Below are 13,852 nucleotides of genomic sequence, written 5' to 3'. Positions count from 1 at the left end.
AATTGAAATTCAGTTATGTTAGTTTGACTATTTTTTATTTATTTAAATTAATTTTGTTGACATGAAATTTGTTCTTTTTTTTAAATCTGGTATTGTCGTTGTATGTTAAATTCATGGATTTTATGAATTTTATGATAAACATTTTGGATGTTGACATTTGATTTAGTGGTTAAACTGATCCATTACCGGGTAAATTCCAATAAAATTATGATTGGTTTTACAGCATACATTCAGTAAATTTTGTAGTCATTTAGTATGATAAATTTTAGTCTTTCATTGGTAGCTTTGTAAATCAGTCACTTGCCTGATATTTAAAACTAACTTATGTTTCCAAGAAGTTCTTTGCTGATGATATTTCATTAGTTTGGTTATTAGTGTCCTTATATTTGAATAATGTGAAAAGTGCCTCGTAAGCATAGATTTAAATATGTGAGCATAGGTTCTTCAAATGTGATGTCACAAAATGTTTCATAGACCTATAGACAAAGGAGCTTAGCAATTATTCTTTATTGAAAGTAAGGTTTGCAAATTAAAGTCCCACATGTTAGAGTGATGTTTCTATATAAACATTGGTAATACCTTGCCGATTAATGTTGTATGAAGAATCAGGAATAACTATTAGTGCTTTGCTTTTACCCTACCTCATATAATTAGATTAATTTAGTAATCGCTAGATTACATGAAAGGTGAAGATCTGTAGATCAATCCACATGTACACTTTATGTTTGTTGTTATTGTTCAGTCGAATGTGGTGGTCCTTTTGTATTTCATATAGGCATTTGTGAGTGATGTAATTTTTGTATTTTTATGCCCCCCTTCGAAGAAGAGGGGGTATATTGCTTTGCTCATGTCGGTCGGTCGGTCGGTAGGTCGGTCGGTCGGTCCGTCCACCAGGTGGTTGTCGTATGATAACTCAAGAACGCTTGGGGCTAGGATCATGAAACTTCATAGGTACATTGATCATGAATCGCAGATGACCCCTATTGATTTTGAGGCCACTAGGTCAAAGGTCAAGGTCACGGTGACCCAAAATAGTAAAACGGTTTCCGGATGATAACTCAAGAACGCATACGCTTAGGATCATTAAACTTCATGGGTAGATTGATCATGACTCACAGATGACCCCTATTGATTTTGAGGTCACTAGGTCAAAGGTCAAGGTCACGGTGACCCGAAATAGTAAAATGGTTTCCGGATGATAACTCAAGAACGCATACGCCTACTAAGATCATGAAACTTCATGGGTAGATTGATCATGACTTGCAGATGACCCCTATTGTTTTTGAGGTCACTAGGTCAAAGGTCAAGGTCACGGTGACCTGAAATAGTAAAATGGTTTTCGGATGATAACTCAAGAACGCATACGCCTAGGATCATGAAACTTCATAGGTAGATTGATCATGACTCGCAGATGACCCCTATTGATTTTGAGGTCACAAGGTCAAAGGTCAAGGTCACAGTGACCCGAAAAAGTAAAATGATTTTCGGATGATAACTCAAGAACGCTTTTGCCTAGGATCATGACACTTCATAGGTACATTGATCGTGACTCGCAGATGACCCCTATTGATTTTCAGGTCACTAGGTCAAAGGTCAAGGTCACAGTGACAAAAATCGTACTCACACAATGGCTGCCACTACAATGGGCAGCCCATATGGGGGGCATGCATGTTTAACAAACAGCCCTTGTTTATTAACTATGTTCTTCTATACTTTTCTTTATATTTATATAATACTGCTTCAGGTTATCAGCCCCATTCAAGTCAGGGCCAGCATTCAAGGCTTGTAAGGGAATGGACAATTCCTTTTTAATTTTTTTAATTCAACTTAAGTCAAAATTTCACATAAAAGGTATTTGTAGCATTGTAACATTTCAATCAATATTGTAGGTCTCGATCATTTGCTCCACATGTATAGTTATACTCTGAAAGTTTTATTTCACCGTTTCAGTACATCCTCTGTTGATAATAAAGGGCAAGTAACACAATGTAGCATGCTACTTTGAACATTAGGTTTATACTCCTGACTTGGAAATGCAAAGGCTTGTTTTTCAATTAAGCATGTGTTGTAAATTTTAGCGTTTTACTTTGATCCATATTTGGAGTTTGTTACGATAGGCATATGAGATTTTTTTTGGAAAAGAAAAAGAACAATTGTACATGAGATTGTTATGTATATATTTATGATATTTTTGATAACCCGGTGAACCGTGCTGTGAGCAAGTGTTATCGTTGATAAAACGATTTTAAGATTTTCGTCAATTTAAAAAAGATTATTGAATTAATTTGCGTTATATCCTCCTTTCTCTATGCACATGAGTTGTGGGGCAAAATTCTCTTCTTAGTTATTTGTACAGCCTGTCTATCCAGCATTCTTCACTTATTACTTCTGGATATGATTTTTATGCCCCCCCCCCCATTCGAAGAAGAGGGGGTATAGTTTGTACAGGATGTCGGTCGTTCTGTCTCTCTGTCTGTCAGTCAGTCTGTTGGTAGACCAGTTTGTTTCCGATCAATAACTCGTCAATGAATGAAACATTTGGCTTGATACTTCCCATGTGCATTGGCCTTGGACAATAGATGACCCCTATTGAAATTGTGGTCACTAGGTCAAAGGTCATGGTCAGTGTTTCAATATGTGTGAAAATCATTACCAATCAATAACTCCTTAACAAATTGACCATTTGGCTTGATACATATGCCTCCGACCACGGAACTCTTGTTACTTTATGTTATGTGATTGAAATTTTTAAACATGTTATCGCTTTGCATTTTGTTAAATGTTTAATATGAAATGTGCACCACATTTATCATTTCAATAAAACATATGTCATATTTTGTTCTAGTTTGTTGTTGTTATGATGTCAATGACTTTGATGTCCATACGAAGTTACAAAAAACAAATGGGGTTACTACATGAAGTGAACATATATAGAAAGTGAATAATAGCGAGCAGCACAACAAGGTCACGGTGAGCGTTATAACCCTTTGTCCGTAGTTATGCGTTGTACGTCTGTCATCACTTTTTAACGTGTGAACACTATATAGGCAACATGAATTGCCCAATCGGAGCAGGCTTTTGAGACACACGTCTTACAAGGTCTGTATCTAGCGTTTCTTTTCCGCGTGAAGCGCCGAGGTCTCTCAGCTGTCCAGTAGGATGGAGACTAATAGGGACGCTAAGCTATTTGAGCTGCATGTCCGCAAGCTGCTCAGTTTGGCCATCGCCTGCGGTTGCCATGGCAAATCGGACCTCAGTGGTACTGGTACCATTCAAACTATCCCAAATATTACAATTTCATAAGTGAGTTTATTCAATTAAATTTTTCTAAATACAAAAAGCTGTGAACAAGTCCCTTTAATAAGACTAAATAAGATCGTAGCATGTATTCAAATATAACACACGACCTACAATTTTGTAGTCTATAAGTACGATAAAGCATTCAAAACGGATGAGTGTATACATGGTATTGCCTGCGGGCGTCCGTCCAATATTTTGTGAACTGTATCGTCGCTTACCCATGCTATTTTGAAATAGCTTGCCACACATGTTCAGCAGGTAGAGACGGCTTTTATATGAAATACTCATGACCCTTGTTAAACTATGAGGTCATATGACACTCGTGGGCATAAAACACTGATTTAACGTCATCGTTCATTTACACGAACGTTTAACTTAATTAATACATGCAATTATTTATTCCTTGGAATTTAAACATACATAGCGTCATTTAGCAAAAATAATGTATACACATAATTTTAGCATCGTTCTGGTAAAACGGACTATATTCATATTAAAGTTTCGCCCCAGATTAGCCTGTGCAGTCCGCAGTACGCACAGGCTAGTCAGGGACGACACTCACGCTTTAATCGAATTTTTCGTTTAGAGGGAGTCTCTTCTAAACAAAAATCCAGTGTAGGCGGAGGTGCCGGATAAGCACGTGCGGATTGCACAGGCTAATCTTGGAAGACACTTAACGCACTTGCTTTAAGACCCTTTTTCCGAAAGCGCGGCTCATATACATTATATGGACGAATACCATGCGGACGTAAAATGATTTTGATACAAATCTTTCAGCAAATAAAAGTACACCAGCTCGTCGAACGATCGCCGCACGCCGATTAATGTATAGGATTCATATAAAAATGATTCAGGAAGCCTTAATGGATAGTTTCAACGCTTCATTGTGATTTTATCACAGATGTTAGCTGATTTTTAAATGACCTAAAATGATCTTACAAATAAAACAATTATATTTGTAACATTAAACATCATTGCATAAGCAAAACCAAAAGTGAAGTAAAGAAGGGTTATCTTTCCCGTGATTCGAATTATCTTTATAAGTAGCAACTAACCAAACGTTTATTATAAAGGGCGTATTTTGAATGCCCGTTAGCAATACACATATTTAACATTTATCAACAAAAAGCGTTACACAAGCGGTACTATGTTACCGATTATGATTGGTAATTATGAACCGATATGTGCCCTATTTTTTCACCAGTAGTTATATTTTACTTAATATAAAGCATACATTTTTTAGGAATAATTTTGCAAAATTGCGAACATGTTTTTTTTCCAACGGATATAGACGACTTCCAAATGTATTAAATTGATCAATTTCATTTTAAACAATTTATAATTTACAAATAAAAACGGTGTATGTACAAAGTGATATTATTACTACATTGCGAATACGTTTGTTAATGATAGTTATAAATATACTTTTGGTGGCATATTAGCGAGCCGACTTAATAATGGGAGCAGTGGTATGGACAAGTGTTGTAATGAATGCGCGGGAAAGATCTTCTTGGTGTCAACTGCTAATCTGTAATATTCAGTGTCCAAAATGCTTCGCCAACTCTATTACGTCAAATAACGCGCCGCATGTGTGTGCTCTTAGCAATTATGATATGAAACTGAAACTTTAAGCGTATTGCTTTTGGGATCAGCTTGAATTACTTGTGCCTCTCTCTCTCCTTCAGCGGTGTCGTACGGCAATGATGTAGCATAAATGGTTTATTTCCGCTTACACCTCCAAAACATAAGAGGTATTTAGGTCGGTAATTAAAAAACAAAAGTTTTCGTTATTTTTTGTTTTCAATACACACGTGTTCACACTTGTAAAACGTTGATCATTCAAAGGCAGAAATTTCCCACGTAGCGTTGTTAAATATCTATCTTTATATGAGCCGCGTTCTGAGAAAACTGGGATTAAAGCGTGTGCGTAAATGGTAAAGCAGTCCGCACAGGCTAATCAGGAACGATACTTTCCGCTCATATGGTTACTTTCGTTTTAATGAAGTGTTTTCTTGGCGAAATCTTAACGCACATTCAGTAAGCTCATTTTTACCAGAACAGGACTCGCATTAAAGACGCTTCATTTGCAAACGTATCAAAACTGCTCGAAAACTGCATCTGATAATAGGGGCTAGTGTCTGCAAATGTATGATGTCCCATATTGCGTACAATTGTGCCAAAGTCTTTTATATTAAACATGCTAAACTGTTTTGATGGTAAAGAAATTACTTTGTATTTAAATTAATAAATATACTAAAACACGAATTTGTTTCAGCAAAATTTACTTTAATTTGTGATACATAAACAATTAGTGTCCTTCAGTTAAAAATTGCTTTAAACATTGTACATTCATTAGGCCATGTATCACTACGCCCTAAGATTTAGCATTATCTCATATTCAATTACAAATGTTCTTTTCCGGGTTTGAATTTATATCAATACGTAGGACACCATATACTCACATGACAGTGTACTTAGTTTCAAAGTCAAATGGTCAAAGTCATTTGATCATTAACTTAGTTTCTGTTTACTACAACGTTTGTGATATCTCTACCGTTTACATAGACATACACATTTATATCGTGTCTTTTTGTATTAACAGAGATGCTGTAACATTAAGACTTTACCTGAATTTAAGTTTTGCTTGTGATAAAAATGGCGGCCTTTCCTATGTCTTATATTGCACAAGGCCCTGGTGAAGTTAAGGATTTAATTGTTAAATATGTGAAGAGCAGGTGGATGCATTTTTTTGCTGCCAATAATACTCGAAATGCGATTGTGGGAAATATATTCATTTGCACGAGAAGAGGTTTAAAACACATTGTTGCAAAATTGTTGAAGTACAGCCTTTTCCAATTAAATAAACACTATTAACAAAGATCTATCCCTATTTATGAATTTTATTTTCGGCTTATTTAAACTCTTAGTGAATACATTTCAAACGGTAGGCGGCACTAACCTTCAATATTGTAAAGTTATTTAGCTGAAGGCGAAAGGCAGGGTGTGTGTGGTAGGGGCCCTCCCCCTTTCCATTTTAATATGCAATTTGAATCAGGACACAATCAAACAATTGTTATTTGCTTTTGAAAATATAATACAGTAACATACAGTTCTACCACGACTCCCACATGAACTATATTTCTCCCGCCACTGTTGTGCCAAATTTTTGAATTACTTTTTCCATTTTGCAGCCAATCAAAGTATTTGATAAATGCAAAGTGTCAAACCATTATAATAAGAGCATACAAAAACTTGTTTACTGTGTTTTCAAATAGTATGTTCAGTTCCAATTCATATCTTAAAACTATTGCATAAAGGTTTAATCTTAGTTTTAAAAACGTGTGTTTTCTGAAAATAAAGTAGTAAAAAAAATGTTTGCAACGTATTTGGCCATCTTTAAAACAGACAGACAGACTGACAGACGGATGGAGGGAAGGAAGGACGGACGGGAGGACGAACAGAAGGACGGACGGACCGACGGATAGACATACAGACGGACCGACGAACAGACAGACAGACAGACAGGCAGGCAGGCAGGAAGGCGGACGGAAGGACGAACAGAAGGACGGACGGACCGACGGATAGACATACAGACGGACCGATGGACAGACAGACAGACAGACAGGCAGGAAGCGGCCAGGCAGGCAGGCAGGCAGGCAGACAGACAGACAGACAGACAGACAGACAGACAGACAGACAGACAGACAGACAGACAGACAGACAGACAGACAGGAAAGACATACAATTTATTCCTGATCATTAATAATTTGTCACATCTGTAAAAGGTAGCATAAGTCCTAATTACTTCGTTGTAACATATTAAGTGATTTATTATATTCAAAGAATACCGACAGAACAATATGTGTGTTAAATTTGAAACAGAACTTCCGGTGGTACCCAGTTCCACTGACAGATTATGCCGAGGCTGAACAAAGCCTGTTAGGTAGGGCACCTTTGGGTGTTATTACTCTTAAGCCAGATGCCGACATGTCTAAAATAAATGTCAGTTTTACGACTAATAGCCGGTTAGCTCAACTGTTATTATTTTCTAAAAGTGTCTTAAACATAAGGCTTCAGGTGTGCAATTCTCTAGCAGCCACATGTTTCATCTTGATTAAACATTGTTAGACAGTTTTTGTGAGAAAATATATGTTATAGTTTTAGGTAATAAACAGGTGGAATTCCGTTTTGTCAAGGCGAACGTAGTCAGAACAACATTTTTCATGAATACTCGGCCCATGTCATTCTCGGATAGCAGCCAGTCCCCACAAGCACAGCCAGGAACTAGACATAGCCTATAAGAGAATCCGCAGAGCACTCGACTGATGATGATAATCGCGGCATGCATTTAACCACTTCAAAGGGAGACAATACGAGCAACATACTACTTAAGTCAACACAGAGTCATAACAATAATGCTGAGGACGTTGTGCACAGGGATGATGTGAAATCAAGGAAGATCAAATACGGTTGTTTCTTGTGTATTGTGTATATCCAGTGTATTCGGCATTTCAAGAGCTTCACAGCGTTTGGTAGGTTTTTAAAAGATTCATAGAAACTGAAGATTATCTATTGTATCAAAAATTTCTCGAATCCACCCTTATTTTAAAAGTCAGTCAATCAATCCTTCATGAAAACATGCAGAACAGTTAATACAAAAGGCATTCCCGTCATTCTTTGGATATTCCTCTTTATTATCCCCCCCCCAGTTTTTACATCCGATCTTCATCACGCATTGCTTTCAGCCAATAATTATACATTCCTGTTGCAAAAACAACAGTTTTATGAACAAGTGTTTTTGCATTCCTCTTTGCAATATAAAGAAGTGAAACTCCAGCTGCTGGAGTAGTATTGAATAATTATAATAAACAATTAGTAGGTCCTTTATTTAAGGCAAGTGACCGATTGCCCAAACAGTACAAAACAGCACAATACAGCACAATACAAAACATCATAAACACAAATAAGAATAAAGCTGGGGTCACCGCCTTGGAACGGTCAATGCAAAGCATTGGGGGTTTAAACCGGTTTAGGAGCGCTCAACCTCACACTTGGCCCAGCAATATTCATAATACATTTAAGTGTAAGAAATATATATTCGTTAAATTAATTATGTTTTAATACAAAATCATACGTTTTTATGTGTTATAACAAGTCTATCAGTACTGGCATTTATTAAAATTCATTACATTTGGATGACCACACGAACATTTTGTTATTTAAACTAGTTTATCTGTATTTTCTGCACAAACGTATTTTTTTAAAATATGAATTATAATGATAAAATGCTTGTTATTTATATTTTACTTGACAGATTATTGTTATTTAATTGTGACAGTTATCTTGTTTTGATTCTTTTCTTTAACAGCGACCACTCCAAATTCACTTTTGGTGACATGCAATTAATTATAGTTTTTTCCCAGGAGAGTAAACGGGAATTGCGCAGTACATTTAAACATGGCATTTTAACGCGCTGTTTAGACAAAAAGGGCACTGCACAACGTTCCATGAAAACATGATTTTATTAGGAACATTTAACTCATCAGTGACAGTTGTGGGGAAATCACAAAAATATTAACAAGCACATGTAAGTGTATTTTGCGTACTTGTATTTATATAAATATATTTACCTTGACACAGATCCACCAACATATAAATGAAACCATTGTGCAGAAATATCCCATTTTAAAACTTCAGCAAATATCTTGGATCAGATTTCCCCAAAACCGTGGTTGTTTATAAATATTCAATCTCGTTTTTAAAAATTAAATAAAAACTATTTCTTATTTCATTAAACAATTAAAATAGCTTTGTTCAAGTAATTTTTGTGACCTATATCATTTATACCGTATTGATATTTATATTAAAGAAAACAAAACATTTGCATTTTAATGTGAAGTTTAAGCTAAAATAATATGTTAAATATACAAGTACACTTGTTATTAGTTGTGAACTATGTTGGTTCTAGTTGATGCTATTTTCAATTAAATAATGTATTCATTTGTTCGTCTCAACCCGAATGACATTTAGTGGTGGTAAGGCATTTTGTAGTCAGGCAAGTTTATAGAAACTGTCCAAAGACTGTATTAAATACTAGTGAACCTACCAGTAAATTCGTGAATGTATTGATAACATGATAGTTTAAGCCTCTCTCTAACTTGTTTATATATCTTCAACATCACAACCTTACTGTTTTAATCGTTAATGTGTAACTATTGCTCTTTGCTTTAACACGATAAGTGGTAATACTGTTTTGACACTGTTTTACTTTTTTTTTTCTGTCTGGTTAATTGAATAAAGCATTTCCCATATATATTGCCATTGTTTAATTAAACAAATAATTATTTTCATGTTTTTGTTTACCACTACTTTAACACGTATTGTGATAGTCACGAGAAATACTCATGTGAATGTTAGTGATGTAAATGTACTGATCAAAGTTTGTTGTCTCAATCTTGTTAATGTATATTGACATTCATGCATTTGAAGATATTGTTGTTCACTGAAATTTTGTTGCAATGGTAATAAATACACGCTATGGATTGTTTTCTGATATATATGTAGCTTTTCCGATGGACCGTGGGAACATGTTTTGTGTTGTGTCTGTCCGTCATTTATATTGCTGTCAAACTTCCGTCACTCATGATTACCCTTTAAATCTTACAGAAATTTCATATTTCACATGGTGAATGGTGTTCCTGAAGATATAACCCCAGCTGATTTTCGATGCCGTATGTAAAGGTTCATTTGTGCACAAGTGTTAACATTAATGTGATGCAAAGGTTTTTTAAATATAATTTTATATTGACTAAAAGTGTAAATAACTTAAACATTGTTTTCCTGAAACAACAAGGATCAGGCCTTTGTCTGTTCAAATAATGCCATTGAGGTCAAAATTGGCCCCGTCCTTTGGTCATTTGTTTCCCTATATGAATAGATAAAAAATTGATTTATTTAACATAATAAGTCATTATTTTCAAACAATTATTGCATAAACTCTATCTATAATGCCCTCTGGCGGGGTGAAAAACTTGGCAAAAGGAGGGCTTGAACGGGAGAAATCGTGTATTAACAAGGCGATTCACGGCAGTTCAAGCCCTGTTATGTGGTTTTCATATCAATAATCTGGTCCACGCGCAGTTTCTTCCCTTCTTCAGCCTTCGACGACTTTCCAAGCATAAATGGCGAACTGAATAAGCACCAATTTCCTCATGCATGCAGGGATAATGGCAATGACTATTTCAGTCCACTTTTCAAATTATACCATCTGCACTCTCTTAACAACAGCTTTATTTTATTGGCAACTTCAATGAAGTTCAGGTTATGTACTCAACACTTTCAAAAGACTATGCTGTAAATGTGTTTATGTTGTACCTTCAACGCTCCTGCTGTAAATTCCAAAATGAGTCCTCATTTCTTACTTTGCGCGGCTGCATTTCAACTTTGCATTAATCCACTGTTTAAACACATTTTAAATCGAAAACTGCCTATCCGAAGGTAAAGCCTCGTCATTTCGGATGATGACCGAGTGAGGCATATGTAAAACACAACCTTATACTGTATTGAAATAATCGAATTATTTTGTCGATGTCGAATGAACAAGACATATTTTTTCAATGTTATTTTAATTAATTTTGGTATGTGTGATTTGTTTATCCAATAATAGCGAAAATACACATTTTCTCGGACATGATCATCCGCTGGCGCTCTCAAAATCCGTTCCTGCCTTCGTGATTAACGGATTTTTCAAGCGCCCGCAGATGATCATGCCCTCGAAAACGTGCATTATCCCTTTATTGATTCCAATTTATTGATTAGTTTTTTACCATTTCATCAACATGTTGGAATATATAGATTATTTATTTCCTTAAAGGAATGGTGAAACGTATGACATATGGAGAACATGCCACAGTATTATAATAAGTAACACACGCATTGGGAATGTATTAAACTTAGTTAGTACCTTAGATGTAAAAAAGTACAACAGCAGCATACAACCGTAGTATTATCAATTCATCTCATGTGCATATTATTGAAGTGTATGCGGTCTGTATTCCGTTAGAAGCGGTTGTCTCGGAGTGTGTAGCAGGACTTAAACATAATTTGCTTAACAAAAAACGAAAATTTGAGCAAATTGCGAGTTTAACTTATGTGATTTATTTGATTCGACTTTTAAAGTTTGTACAGATGCTATAAAGTGTTTGGTCGTCTTGTGGGACTGAATATGGGATGTCTTGAGTGAAACCCCACTAGTAATAGATTTTTCACCAACTGAACTCAAGCGCCGGGAGTGGGAATCCAGGTCATCTTGTCGCGTTGCTCGTTTTGTAGCAACAGAGCTAGCATTAAAGTTTTGTTTCCAATCGCAATATCCAGATTGATATGCAAGTGGCGATTTTTAATTAAAAGGAAACTAATGCGGTAGTGTTTACATAAACCCTAGAATTTCAGGCCGTCAAACAACCAATACAATACTCAACCATTTGTTTTCGCACATTAAGTAAGCTTTGGAAATTATGTTATATCGGTACTTAATTATGTGGAATTTACATGAACTACAAACGTGTTTGCTTTTTGTGTTTTCTTCTTCTAAAATGACAGACAGAAAATTTTATTGGCGAATATAATTAGTACATAGCCATTTAACATAATACATATTTCAATTAAATAGCATGTCATGGTAATGTGATTGATAGAAATTAGTTTAAATACGGAGAATGTTCTTAACATATTCGATGTGATTTTAATATTTGGAATCTTACTTTTACTGTTAAGTATTATAACTGCTATAACATTTAACCGTTCCTATTTAGTGTGACAAACGAAGACAATACCAAATAGATATTAAATCTATTATAATAATTACTGAAAATAAAATGTAAGTATTCCTATTTAAAGATACTTACAACAACGACAATACAAAATATGTATTCAATTGATTATAACTACTGATAGATATCAACTTAATTATAATAATTATTAATTATAATAATTACATAAAATGACATTTTAAGTATCCCTATATAAAGATACTTACTACAGCGACAATACAAAATAGGTATTCAATTAATTATAATTACAACTGATTAATAATAACATTTAAGCATTCCTTTAAGAAGATACAAACAGCCATGAAACAATTTAACATACAATGAACATGAATTGACAGTATCCGTGGCATTCAATAGCAGAGATTATATTAAACAACACATTTGGAAAAAACGCTTAAGATTAATATCAACCAAAAAGATGGTGTTACTGATTCATATTCATTAAGTCGGTTCTATGCTTACTTGCGAAATATATATACTTAGACAGCCCTAAAAGTTCAGATTGGTGTGTGGTCTTGATAAGCTGGATGAATTTAAACATACTAGGCCTATTATAATAATACCTTTTCAAAAAGCGGCGGCGTAGTTCTGTATAACAATTACAAATAATGATGAAGTGGAATTTATCCTCAATATCACGGCTGTTGCACAATAAGCATGTCCTCTCCTCTCTTTGGAGTCTATCGGAACCATGTCGACCCGTTTCTATCCTTAAACCTTCCGATGATAATCGGAGGCGAGAAAACGGTAAGTCTTATTAAATAGCGTATCGAGATAAAGTGCTGGTTCAAACGAATCAGTTAAATGTATATAAAGATGGTTTAATAAAGCACTCGAGTTAATGTCGGCTCTAAGTTTCTGTAAAAAACAGTCAATTGTTCTACGTTTAAATATTTGCACAAATTCGTTGAGGCTATATTTAAAGGGATTTGCCCAAACGTAGCTAAAACCATATTCATTTAAAAGTGTGTGAAGCCTCGAGGCCCATGACTTGTATCCTTTTTCATGTAAATCTAGTGATGTATAATATGCTGTTTTAATTACTGCATTTTCTGAATATAGTATATGTAACCAGAATTTTATTATTTGGACATATAGTTGAATATATATTGGGTACCGTCCTAATGCTGAATAAACAGCTGCAGTACAAGTACTTTGGTTTACACCTAAAACTGATTTGCAGTATTTCAGGTGTACCCGTTCGATATCAATTGATTTGCAAAAACCACAAACCACACACGAATAATTTAATGTCGCAGACACAAAGGCGTCAAATAACTGCAAAGCAATACGAGGAGTGACGTCATATTTATTCACATTTTATAACAAAACGTGTTGTGCCTTTACTGCCTTTCCGACCACATGCTGACTATTTAGCTGAAAACCTCCAGTGTAATTTAATACGACTCCAAGATAAATGAAATTATCCACATTTTGTAATTCTATGTTATTGTAAGACCATTTTCTGTATTTTTTTAGGGGACCACGTTTTCTGAAGACCATAGTTTTTGTTTTTTCGGTATTTACTTCTAGACCCCATTTTTTATAATAAGTAAATACATTTTTAAGACTTGTTTGTAACTCCTCAACTGACTTGCCTATCAAGACCATGTCGTCGGCAAACAGTAAAATGACAAACGACAGATAAAATAAGTTGAGACCGAAATCGCCTTCACTATCCTGTTTAATAAACGATTCAATGTCTTTCAAAAATAATGCAA

Source organism: Dreissena polymorpha, chromosome 7 (assembly GCF_020536995.1).
Source record: "Dreissena polymorpha isolate Duluth1 chromosome 7, UMN_Dpol_1.0, whole genome shotgun sequence".
Taxonomy (NCBI): domain Eukaryota; kingdom Metazoa; phylum Mollusca; class Bivalvia; order Myida; family Dreissenidae; genus Dreissena; species Dreissena polymorpha.
This window is presented reverse-complemented; position numbering follows the sequence as displayed.